The sequence below is a fragment of the Epinephelus lanceolatus genome, chromosome 7 (assembly GCF_041903045.1).
Source record: "Epinephelus lanceolatus isolate andai-2023 chromosome 7, ASM4190304v1, whole genome shotgun sequence".
Classification (NCBI taxonomy): domain Eukaryota; kingdom Metazoa; phylum Chordata; class Actinopteri; order Perciformes; family Serranidae; genus Epinephelus; species Epinephelus lanceolatus.
The window spans coordinates 42,705,148-42,719,220 of record NC_135740.1 but is presented as its reverse complement, the minus strand read 5'-3'; positions in this window follow the sequence as shown (position 1 = coordinate 42,719,220).

Genomic DNA, 14,073 nt, shown 5'->3' with positions numbered 1-14,073 from the left:
AAGGAAGTTGTCAGGCTGTAAAAATTGTGTGTGTTTTTTTTTCTCCCATTACTGTGCTTGAAAAAAAAAAAAAAGGAAAGCACTGATTTGCAAAAGAGATCAAGGCTGAAACTAAAAAAGATTTTCAGTCTACGTTATGTAAAACCATTGTTATGACAGCACTGCACTTATTATAAAAAACAGAAATATAAACAACACTTTTGATTTGCTCTTGGTTTACATAAGTTGAAATAATTGACTACCAGAGACTGTGAACTGAATGTTCATTTCACTTTTTTATAAGCCATCTCCAATGCCGTATCTGAGAATTGGCAGTAGATCCAACCAGTGGCGTAAGTTAATTACAACTGGCCCCAGTGCATGCTTCTACGATGGGCTCTAGAGGACACTATTGTGCACACATCGTCTTGCCACATGATCAAACAGAAACTCAGTACTTGACAACATCAACATATTTAATACCTAGCAATCATCACTGCATCTGTATGACAAAAAATACCAAAGAAAATATCAACTTATTCATTTAATTTAATTATTTTATAGTTTATTATTAAAGCCTCCCACAGACTGTGAGGTTTTAGCAATCTTATAAGTTTAGCGCAGCTACACTGTGAGACATCTAATAAACTTGGGTATGCCATCAAGTTTAATGTATGCAGACTTTACGATGACAGCGCCTACTGAATCACAGGCTACGACCTACGATGCTCTACTAGGGCGCAAAGATGCTGCACACATGCTGCCAGATTTTCGGCAAATTAGACACACAGAGCCGGATTGGCGAGTTGATCCGAGGTGCCCAATTTTCCGCCTCGTAGGGTAGACATACTGGTGGAACCCTTTTAGTTTAAAAAGACCGAGGCGCCCTTCTGCCACGGGAGGGGCTGTTGATGACTTGTGGGAGGAGCTGTTGATGTCACTGCATGTGCAAGCCACTGGCAGTGGATAAACAGGAAACAGCTGATAGCAGGAATTAGCGAGCAGCTAGTAGCAAGAGGGAAACACAAACCTGACAGACACTGTAAAGATGAGCAACTGGGGAGACAAGGAATTGCGCGCCCTCCTTGTCCTTGCAAACGAAGAGGCCATTAACCGTCAAATGACGGGGACGGTGAAGGATGGGCCGACTTACGAGAGAATCGCCGAAGGACTGACCAGCCGCGGCTTCCCTCCCACGTCACTGTTTACGTCACACACTGAGCTACACGTTTTGTTACTTGCTCACGCCCCCCATTGCCTCGAAAAAGGCACATTCTGTATAAACAAAAGTAGGTAGGCGGCATTTTGCTGCACTCCCCGATTTTGTTTTTATACTGCCAACGCTGAAAAAAGACTGATTGGGCTTTCCTGCAAATTTGCACAATTCCTATTAACAAAGGGCTTATGTGGGGCGTCGGTAGTGTAGTGGATAGTGCTGGTGCCCCATGTACAGAGGCAATGCCTCGCTGCAGCGGCCGTGGGTTCAATTCCAGCCTGTGGCCCTTTGCTGCGTGTCACTCCCCACTCTCTCTCCCCACTCTCTCTCTCCCAATTTCACATACTGTCCTGTCCATTAAAGGCAAAAAGCCCATAAAAATAATCTTTAAAAAAAGGGGCTTATGTTTATGCCCCTGCGTAAATTCGAGGAGACCTTGTGACCCCCTGTGAAGCTTTGGGGACCCATAGTGAGGGTCAGGACCCCCGGATTGGGAGCCACTGGCATACAACAAGTCTGCAAATGTTTAACTTTTTAATCACATTTAGCTCAGTTTGAACCGAGATGCTTGGATGTCTTTTGACCTGCAAATGACCAACTGGGAACAGTCACCCTGACGACAAAGTTAGGGGATACTATCTGTAAAATTCTGAGGAAAACACATCCTGGCACCACTTTAAACTCAGCCCCAGTACAAGATTTTATGATAAAAGCATTTTAAAATTCAAACCAAACATGGAGAAATCTACTTGTGACAGCTTCTGAAAATCAGATAAACAGGTCCTGCTTTTTTTCCTTTTAAACAAACCAGATGCATGTAGCAGCTGTGGAGAAGTACAGACTTTGTAGCATACATGTCAGTTTCACTGTTCAACATGTTAATATTTGTTGAGGAGTAAACATCTGGAAACAGGCTATATCAGAGTGAGTAGGAATCTGTGTGGATGAGAGAGAACTGTCTGCAGCACTGATGCAGTTTGCTGCAGGAAACATGCATAAGAAAGAAAGACTTACACAACAGCTGCTGATGTATAAACATCTGCCAGCTGTGCTATCCATTTGCATGTGTTTGTGTAGTTAATTCTCCCACCTAGAGCCATACATAATACTGTTATAAAACGCAACATGACGCCAGAGTGGGATAATGAAAAGTGATCGCCACTGGAGCCACAATGGGGGGTGGACTTGAACTAGATTCATCACCCCTCCCTCCCTCACACGCTGTAGTAATATAATAATAGCATGGATACATAACCCAAGTGTGTCGTCATTGGTGTATGACGAAAGTCCCCATGACGTCAAGGCGTGTTGGGAGCTCAAAGGATTGCCGTATATGGTTGTGATGATCAGCTGAGCTTGTAAAGCTTGGCTCTGACGCAGCGACAACCCGTGACTGCAGAGAGAGGGAGAGGAGGAGAGCAGCAGCTGCAGTACACCCAGTGAGCCTAAAGGAAGGGAGCTTTAGCCTCATTCTAGCAGTGATCGGGGGCAGTCGTGACTGCAGAGCTGCCAGCCTGCAAGCTACAGCCGAGAGAGCGATGCAGGACTATTTATAGGACGACTGTGCATGGGTCGGCTGCAGTTTCCAAGCAGAGAAAGTCACTTGACTAGTTTGCTCAGGTTTTTTTTTTTTTTTTTTTTTGCCCCAGTGATGCAGAGTCATCAGCATTTCATGATGCACGTCTGTGCGTATTGTATTGAGGGTTTGGCTGATGCTCTGAACACAACAGTTATCTCAAATTCTGACAGTTGATCTCCTGCATTTCAGGTTGTGAAGTGTCAGAGCTGCAGCACTGAGAACACATATATAACCAGGGCTAGGTTCTATTCATTTATTTTCCTACTTAACCTTTTTTTTTTCCATTTATGTTCCACTTAATTAGATTTGAGAGTATTTAGTATAATCTTATTTGGCACTTTATATGGAATATCAAAAAGCAATGAACGATGGCTGTTTTAAATTACTAGAGCCCAAAGATTTATCTTGATAAACGTGGTAGACCGCCAAAATAACTCAAAGTTTTAATTAATAATCATCTGAATCAAAGAAATGCAAGAATATTTAAAGATGTTTGAAGCTGTTTTTAACAAATTTGTAGCATTTCTACTCTGCAGATCACTAATAGACCTTTTCAAACTTAATAATATAAACAGTCCTCACAACTGTATTTCCTCTTTGTTAATGCAGTAGCCCAAAATGTATGACATCATTCGAATTTTGCATAGGTGTCACTTTGGTGCCTATTTAAGTGAACAGGTCCGGCCCACTTTAATCCATCCTGTGTGCTTTCACCTTCTACTGAAAAATGCTTCTACAAATTAAAAAAAAAACACATTATATGAGGTTGACTGATGGTTTTACATCTAAATGTACACATTCATTTTCCTCGTTATTGGTCTCCAAACAGATCGTGGCTCAACTCGAGCCCCTGTTCAGTTCAAAACAGTTACATCATGATACCTGACCAAATGGCGCAGGTCCGACCTGTCATCGCTGACCAGGCTGTAATTGACCTATGGCTAAGCCACGCCCCCCTCCACTCACTCGGACAAACTATCAACATTCAGTGACCGGCGCTATGGCAGGTGTCACAGTACACAGCATTTCGCAGGAGGCAATTGATGATTTTTGGGGACATAACGATCAGATGTCATTGAGAAGTAACCAAAAGGGCCTAAACTACACATTGGAGGGATATATTCATCATTTTATTGTTGAGAAGGTCGATGAAAAGCTTAAATTACAAGCCAAAATTTACAGGTCACAGTGTACGCTTGTGAACCGCATCTCGTTGCCGTCACCATCAAAGACAACAAGTTAAAGTGCCACTGAAGTTAAGGTTTTTGGCTCAGAATATGAGAAAAGGATAACGGCCTTTTTACCATCTTTACCAAGAGTGTCTCTCCGTTAGTTTGGTGCTACAGTATTTGCACTGAATCATTCAGCATAACGTTTGCCAACCTTTGTTATCTCTGCCATTACAGATAAGTTAATGAAGCTAAGCTCCAGAAGTTAACGTTAGCTTAACTAGAGCCCTTTGGACAACAGCTAACAATGATGTACGATCACCAAAGTACAAAACTAGAACAAAATAGGCTAATGAACTCCCAGCAAACAAGGTGACATGATGAACAACGCAGCTAGGAGCTAACGTTAGGCTAACTTTAGCTAACGTTAGCTAGAGATGTTAAAGATAACTTTATATTCCTTTCCAGCAAAGTGACAATATGTTGCCTCAAACACAATGTTGACTTACCTTAGAACAGATGTAGACATCATTGTTAATCTTATTCACGTTGAGTTGATGTTGTGGTCTAACGTTACCACACAACTTTATCCCAAGGAGACACTTTTCTCGGTTGAGATGTGGTTTAAAGTGTAAAAAATACACCTGGTCGCCCAGCCTCTCAGGATACCTTGTGTCAGAGTTGCATGTACCCCATGCACACCGTTTGACCATTTTTAAACTTCAAATCTCAGCAAAAGCTCTTAAAACCGAACAAAACTGACTTTCTGTAATGCATTTCAATGGACGTCCAGGCAGAGAATGTCCGAGCGTATGGGAATGGCTATACGCACTGTGATTGGCTCATCGCGTTTAAGGGCGGGACTTAGCCATAGGTCAATTATGACCAAATCACAGTGAACATCACTAACCAACCTTTACATTGTTATTACTATAAAGCTGAATCTTTATCACTTAGTGGTACTTGTTATTTTCTTTATCAATGAACTAAGTTAGCATTTGGACTTGAGCTAACGTTAACCAGTATCATCTCTGCTGAGATGCCCTACATTGATTTGGAGATGAACCCATCAGTCTGAAATAATTCTTACTAAGGTGTAAAAGGAAGAGACTGGAGTGCTGCTCGGTCCGCATATTTCTGCCCAAACCAGACGCTAGCCTGAGAGAGTAGTAGGAATGAATCAGTATTGGCTGATACTGGCTCTAAAATGAACTTTCAGAATCGGCCAACAAGCTTTTTCTTATATTGCACAATCAATGAATAATACATACACTGAGTCCTTTTTCTCCAGTTTCTCTGGTCATGTAACACCAATGTGACCCTGAAATTATATCACAATATGACAAGGTTTATGACAAAATCACAAGACGACACCGAGACATGGGAGGGAGAGACACTGTGCTGCTACCAGAGGACCCGCTGACTGAGTTCCCTCTGACCAGTAAGTCGCTAAAAGAGTCTGAGAAGTCCGGGGCTGTTCATAAAACATTCAGGATGCCACAGTTTATTCCACACTACTGAGGCTGCTCCTCTTATTGGAACCACCGCAGAGTCTGTGGTTCGCTTTCAGCCATGCTTGTTGTTGCCGTGGGAAAAGTATGACGTCATATGTCAACAAGTCAAATTTTTCATATCATATTAAAAATTATACCGGTATTATCGTGAACGAGATGATATGGCACATCCCTAGTGAAATACTTATTTAAGTGGCTCCAAAGTCTGGCACCAATGCAAACTTTTAATGTTGTCACTGAGATAATGACCCTCCACTGTAGCTGACAGGATGTAAACATGAACCAAAGCTGCTCCCCTAGAAACAGAATAGCATTAAAACGCTCTTTAAGCTCAATAACTGGATTAATTGCAAGAGAAAAGAAGCTCTGAGACACTTTGAAATTTAAATAACTGCTGCAGTAGTTGGATTTTTCCTGTTTTATGGGACAAAAGAATATTTAAGAGAGGAGATGTGATCTCTGGCAGACACGATGACGGAGCCTTTCTCATTAAGTCTTTTCTCACCTTTCTTTAACACATGCAGTAAACAATGCCAAATCATTTCAGTCGCAGCAGGTGTGATGTATGTGGCAGCTTGGATCATGTCTCATGAGGACAGTTAAGAGGCTTATCCAGCAACCCGAGTGATATGCAGGATCTGTGCAGGAAACCAACTGTATCACAAACTGCAGCACATTGAATTTTGCTTGCATCTGTTCACAGATAGAACACCAAATATCGCTGCAGTACTGTGGAGCAGTTGTTCTCCATCTCAGGCTCCAAATCCCCCGGGGGTGTCCGGGGATGTTTTGGGGGTAATATAATTTATAGCCAGGTGAAAAAATATTGCTGAGCTACAAATATGTCATGTTATTTAACCTAAACTTTAACAGGCTAGAGTTTGATATCTTTTTCTTCGGCCAACAAAATATTATTACAGCAGGTTCACAACATCCAGCAGTATAACTGGACCATCAGTAGGGTACAGCTAGAAATTTATAGTGTTTAAATTCAATCTTAGGTGAAAAATAAAGCATAGCAGAGGTCTTTGGTTTTATGTCATCATGTAGGACACGTGTGTGACACAGGGTCAGCATCCACTGAATGTAACCGTTATCAGCGAGTTGCACAAGGTGATCTCTGACCTGCTGCTGCTCTCTGCAGTGTGTCATGATGAGCTCAGTTAGTTTCCTAAGAGATGACGCTTGATGCGGCTGATGTGGAAACATAAATTTAAAAATGAATCGCAATGCAACTAAAAGCATACGTAATTGGTTTTGAAAATTAATTTATCTGTTAACATGAACATTAAAGGGGAACTACGCCCATTTTCAAAGTTCAAACATCTTATTCTTATGGTCTACGACAGTCCAAAAAATATTAGTATAGACTAACTGATTTTACACAACCTGGGCCCTGTTTTCTGATCTACTTTTGTCTAAATGAGTGATAGGATGTTCAGTATTTGACATTTCTCCAGTACAAAGCTAGGGCTGACCTGCCTGCAGCCCGTGAGCATGCGCTATATTAAATAATAGGGCACTCAGACAGCGTCAAAAAACGTCAAAATGTTCCCGCCCCCTGACACAGACTGACCAATCATAACATAGCATCAGGCCGGCTCAGACCAGGGTCCGACAAAAACACAGTTGTGCTCCATTGACTCTAATGCAGTCGTTTCAGATTTCCTTCATTTTCAGGCTGGTTTTGTGGATTTGGAGCTAAATGTATTTATGTATTAATGATACTCGTTACCTGGAGAGGTTGGAAAAAGATATACGTTTCTTCCCTGTTCCAAAACCAAAATCAAACCCTGAAAAGTGTAGGGTTAGCTAGCTAGCTACTGAAGATATAGCCCACTGAATGTATACACATGCTGCTTTTGCATTTTAATGATTATAACAGTGAAACAAAGACCGACCCTACTGTACAGGAACCAGTGAAGGGAAGCAGGGAAACTTTGCTCATATTCAACCACCTGTGGGTCATTGCATAGATCCCTGCCCGTTCGGTGGCAGATATCCGGGTGCTGGCAGCAGCACGGAGGTGAAGCCAAACACTGTTCATCTGCACACACTATGATGCCACACAGCTGGTTCAATATCAGCAAAGTTTCCCTTTATATTCATTGTCTTGTGTGGCGATTAGCAGTGATGTGGTGGTTCACGTTTACACTGTGATCTGTAGCCTATAGTTCGGCTTTAGCTTCTAACTATCTTTGTCTTTTTAACCTGTTGTTGCTGCTGAGTCAGTTTGACATCCTGGATATATCCTTCAAACACAGACTGTAGACCCCTCTGTCTGCTTCTCTCTGGAATCACTGATTTGTCCAAAAATTTGATAATATTTCATCAGGGAGTGCAGTTAGTTACAGTGTGGGCTCCATGCTTACTCCAACAGCTTGTTGGACCATCACAAAGGGGTGGGGCTTAGTGAAGGGTGAATTCATTCTGTCTTCTAATACATGGCTGATCAAATGATCTGTACAATGGGAGCATAAGAGTTGCAGGTTCTCGCCGTACAGAAAGGCAAATTGAAATGTGTAGTGTGAGTTAGCAGCATGTACAAGATTTATAAAAACACATTGTTGCTCAGCTAAAGCTTTAGACACAAATTAACCATCAGAGGGAATTTACGCTTGACAAATACAAGAAGGAAAGAAGGAAGCCTGACACAAATTAGACAACAAATGCCTTCCAATCCAACACATGCAGATTAGAACAATTTTAAAAAATGTCACAAATTTAGCTCCAATGTGATCAGACAGACTTGATAAACAAACATGATTCACACAGTCTCCACACTGGGGACTGAGGCAGATAAATAGGAATCATGAGGTTCATGGTTGACAGTAGTGTCTTGTCCTGGTGTCCCTGTCAGAGTTAAGCTGAAGCTCATGGGGATGACACTGTGTGTCTAATAACTGCACTGCACTGCAGAGCCGCTCTGTTTGCTGCAGTCACGACTGCCCCACAGAAACAACCAAACAGAGGACAGCAGGACAGGAAATGGCTGACAGGATGATTTCTAATCATCTGCTTTCTCCTCTGGCTTTGGGCTCTACAATTAATCACCAAAGTAAAAAAAAAAAAAAAAAAAAAAAAGTTCATGCTTTACAAATACAAAACCCAAAGGAAAGTTACTTTAATCACACATGAATTATTTAATACCCATCTCACTGTGGTTAGAAGTTTATAATGTGCGTGTATGCACTCAGCAGGGACACCTAGCTAACACTAACACAGTCTAATACAACAGCCTTATAATTAGGTACAGACATGAGTACTCGATTTGGACGTCAATATTCATCCAATGTATAGAACAATCCCAGCCCAGCCTTCTGCATGTGAACTTTTTTATTTTGTTTTTTGACTTTTTTCTTCACCATGGGTAACATCCTATGTTATTATAGAGTTCTGCGCAGCGTATTGCTTCAGCAGCGTCTTCTTGCCCCATTGTCGTTCTGTCTCTGTTTACCATGAGACGACTCGTGTGGAAGTGTCAGCTCTGAGCCTGGGAAAAGTGATCGCTATATTCTGTAGTCGCCCCCACAGAGTCGGCGCAGAGCGGGCTGAGAGCGCATTAGGAGGAGGCTGTAGTAGTGATACAAAAGCTCTGTGTGGTAGCTGGATTCAGGGTTCCCAAGGTCATGGAAAACCTGGAAAAGTCATGGAATTCCAGTCACATTTTCCAGGCCTGATAAAGTCATTGAATTAATAAAAATTGTTGAAAGTTTTGTGAAAGTCAAGTCTCCATGGACTGAGCTACTGCTGCCCTATTGACCAACAAAAATTGCCAGAGCTATATTTCAGATCATTTTGGTGGGGAATTGGTTTTATTTTATTTTATTTATTATGGAGTTGTCAGGAAATAAAAGTCCCATGGTAGGGGGGCATGGTAGTTGTGGAATCTGATTGAGGCTCCTCTTACCCGTTAAAGGCGCAATATGGTTAAGTCCACCCTCGTTCTAGGATTTGTCTTTACCCAGCTGGCACAGGACGTCAGTATGATGTCAGAAAAACATCGGATTCTTACATTGGGCAGATGTTTAATTTTGGTTGGAATGAAAATTGGGTTGATGACATTGTAAATGTCTAAAGACATTAGAATTTTATGTTGTGTGGACATTGACATTATGATGATGTGCAAACTTTCCATTTTGTTCTCCATACCACTAAATGGGGTCAGCTGTGGCTCAGAGGTAGAACGGGTCGTCCACCAATCTCAAGATTGGCGTTTGATCCCCGGCTCCTCCAGGTCGCATGTCAAAGTTTCACTGGGTAAGATACTGAACTCATCCGAGTGGTTACTGAGTAGCAGGTGGCACTATGTATGATAGCTTTGGCCACTAGTGTGAATGTGTGTGTGTGGATGGTCCCAACATTGAACTTTGATCACAACCTAAATTCAACCGAATATCAACATCAAATGATGCTAGCTAAAGCCAAGTGAGTGACTGCTCAGGCTGCTGGAGCATCATCGCATGCTGTTGTGTGTTTCACCAAGACGGGGAAATCAAGGGTCCAAAAAACAAAGAAAAGAAAGGGAAAGAAAGCAGACTGACTTTCACTGCCCCTGAGTGAAGGCACAACAATTGTAATGCCAATGAATATTAGGCTAGAAAATACATTATTGATAAAACGTGACTTCCAGCATGTAGCATGCCCACTTCCTATCTTCTGTCCAACTGCAGAGACAATCATTTTCTTGGTTGAACAGATACACTACAGCAAATAATGTCTCTGCACAGTAGAAATTTAGTTTGGGACAAGAGATTGTTGATCGACTGGACTACTGAAAAAATTGTTGTTCTTTTTTAGGTTTTAGGCTTTTTTTGTTTTGTTTTGTTTTGTTTTGTTTTGTACCATTTTTCTTGGATGAATGTACTGGGTGCACGGTGGAGGTCATCCTATATGGTGGCAGACAGTCAGTTGATTTGGCTCTGGCTATACAACCTAATGGAATATGAGCATAGTGCACACTGCTGTGGCTTATGTAGCTGACCAAGAAAGAGCACAGCCGCTGTCTCCATTGGAAATAATGGCCTTGCTGTTGGTGTGAAAGCCCTGTCATACTGAGAGCATTGTTTTCACTGGGAAAAACAAAACAGGCTCTGAAACTAAATGTTCCAAAGTTTGAGTCAGTTTCTCTTAACATGCCTGATGTGATTATGTTTTGCTCGGCTCACAGAGGCGCCTGCTGCATTTTATCAATTTCAGTTGGTCAATATCTTTCTCCAGACTCCAGGTTTTCAGTGTTTTTTCCCCATGGCCTGTCTTACTACAGTGCTTTAATCTGAGACATCCTCTGTGTATCAAACCTCCTTATTTTATCATCCATGAAATTGTGTTTACTCTATTTGCTTCTGTTTACTATTTTTGTCCTTTTCTTCTGCCCTCTCGAGGGCCTGATGCATTTAGATTTTCCTCTTCCCTCGTAGCCTTTGGGCTTCGTGGAACATAAATGTTCCCACGTGTTTTTGCTGATGTGGGAGTGACAGGAGACCAGAGACCATCAGTACAACAGTGCTGGTATAGTGATGTCCCGTGCACAGACATCATCAGTGCAGTCACTGACATGTGAATCACAAGCCAGCCAGGCGGAAAATTGCCAGCGGCTTGTTAATAGGATGCTGTTTAACCAGGGGAAGACTGGGAAGAGTGTGTGTGTGTGTGTGTGTGCGTGTGTGTGTGTGTGTGTGTGTGTATGTGAGTGTGTAGCAGAGCATACTGCTTTATGAAGCTGAACCTCCACAGCATGGAGAGACTGATCATAGCAGTACAATATACATGCAGTTTTGTGTTAGCATGCAGACACAGGGTATGATGATATTTGAACAGTAAGTCTAAAGATGAATAACGACTCTTAGAAACTGACGTGTGTACTAATCAAGCAAATACAAGTCCATAAAATTCAGTAAGCGCATGTGATGGGTGGACACAGTTAAACAGGCACCTGTAGATCGTGTTCTCTGTGCTATTACATAAGTTGTTTCTTTGAGAATACTTTGCTCTTGGACCCCATACGGTCAGCAACAATACTCAGGTAGGCTGTGGTGTTTAAACCATGCTCAGTTGGTACTAAGAAAATCTCCCCCACACCATTACACCACCAGCAGCAGCCTGAACCGTTGATACAAGGCAGGATAGATCCATACTTTCATGTTGTTTACACCAAATTCTGACCCTACCATCTGAATGTGGCAGCAGAAATCCAGACTCATCAGACCAGGCAACATTTTTCCAATCTTCTATTGTCCAGTTTTGGTGAGAAAATCCGTTTGAATTGTAGCCTCAGTTTCCTGTTGTTAGCTGACAGGAGTGGCACCTGGTGTGGTCTTCTGCTGCTGTAGCCCATTTGCTTCAAGGTTGGACAAGGTGTTGTTGCTTCAGAGATGGTCTTCTGCACACCTTGGTTGGAACCAGTGCTTATTTGACTTCCTGTTGCCTTTCTATCATCTTGAAATCTTCAAAATCTTTCTAAACTAACTATATACTTGGTCTTCAATATGTCAATACTGTCACCAAGATGTACTGTATGTATGAAATTTGGTGATTACCTGGTCAATCATGAGAGATTTCTGACCTTAAAAACTAATATATTAGCCTTTAGTAAGTCATCACCCATGAGTATTTCAAGACACGAAAGTCTGAGGTTTAAGTCAGTGAAGATAGATGAGGACAGAGGTCAGACTTTTTTGAAACAGCAGCTTTCAGTCAATGCACCTAAAATCAAGTGACTGTTAGCCACCTGCAGGTCGCAGTAACATCAGCCATAATAGTTAGAAAAAATAATATTTACAAAGACAGCTCAGCTCTTACTTTGTTTTCAGAGAATTTGCCTAGCTCATTGTACTATGTGATGTGATATGCCGGTTTCCTTTGGCATATCTGGCACTCAATTGTTTGTGGGTCATTTTTGCGAATTTTGAAACTATTAAATATTGACTATTGACATGACTTTCATGACATCTTGGTGGCTCATCTATAAGCATATCCTGTGTGGTCAAACTGTTCCAGTTTCAGTAGTTCTTAACTGCTTGTGACTGATGTTAGATGAAAGTGAATTGGAGTCACAAAACTATCTTTAAGTTTAAATAGAAAATAACCAATAATGATAATATTAATAAATAACTAATAATGATAAGAAATGTTGATGCAGAATGACTAATGTGAATAATGTTGGATTACTATTTTAAATCCCATTGCTGGTGTTTGCAATATAGTGTAAATACACGGTACTCCCATTGTAAAGAATTAACAAAATAGGCTAGCCTCAGGAAAAACATTTTCCTTTTCGATGAGTCTTGGAGCTGTCGCTGCAGCTGCACTTGTCTTCCGTGTGTTGTTTTTTCTTGTTGCTGGTAGGTATTCTCCTTTTTTATGTCATTTAACAGCACACTAAAACACTTGTAGGCATATATGCTGCCCCGTCAGTACAGAAAGAACTTAGTACTGTAGTATTGGTTCTTGTGACCTAAATAGCCAGTGAGCTAAAACAACATGTATGTTTTAATGCAGTATTTCTATTATTTAAAAATCACCATGAGCACAGAGAGAATGCTGTTCATTAGGATTTTATTTTTTGGAGGCAAATCAATGAATATATGTACTTTATACAGTATATGAGGAGCACATCTCTACAGTTTCATAATGTAAACAATCTCTGAAGAGAAATGTATTCAGTTTAAAAGGAAGCCATAGTCTTCTGTTTTAAACTATTTACATGAATTAAAATATAATTTATAACATCAGATACTTCCGCTTCTATGAAACTAGATTTTAACAATTCAAAAATACTGAAATGCCTTTGTCTCCACATTCTCAAGACATATGAAATCACACAAAACGGAGAAGAAAAAAAAAACACCATTTAAAGACATCCAAACTAAGTGGCGTATAAAAAAAAGTAACGCAAAATAAAACCAACATATGTAAAAATATAAAATCTTACTAGCAGTATTTACCTTTTTTGTTTTACCAAAAACTAAGTTAAAAAAGAAAAAAAAAATCATTTGTGAATTTGATAGTCATTAGATGTAAATAGACAATAAAATCAATAGTAATGAAAAACAACAAAAACAATGTATGCCCTTTGTCAAAATTTTTTCTTCCACCAAAAAAACACCCACTCACATTTAGCAGATTTTGACAGTTTGCAGTCCCTACTAAGTGCCGATTTGACATCACTGTTGCCATCAAGTTTGACAGAATACCCATCAGTTTCTGTGGATTGTACAAGGTTGATGTTTAAACGTGACACAACCATTTCGCTGATCAAACATGGACGTGGAATCTGAGGCCGGTATTGCAAGCACTCCTGTCCTGGTAGGGGCTAATTTGATGGTGTAGCTAGCTGACAGATACATTGTTTTCCCAAACTAAAACAGTAAGTGACGTAAAAACAAAGAAGTGTTTTTAGAGGGCCATGGCATTGGAAACATGACATCTATAAAACTGAATCTCATGCAGCCGTCAAAAACATCACATTTTTCACGAGCCGCCACAAGCCACGCTCTTTATTGTTGTTTTATTTTTTGGTCAACTTGCCTATCAAGTTTTACAGTTTTCTTGCCATTTCCCATTTTTCTGAAATGAAGAATGGAAAGAAAGGTATTGCATTCTGACGAGGGTAAT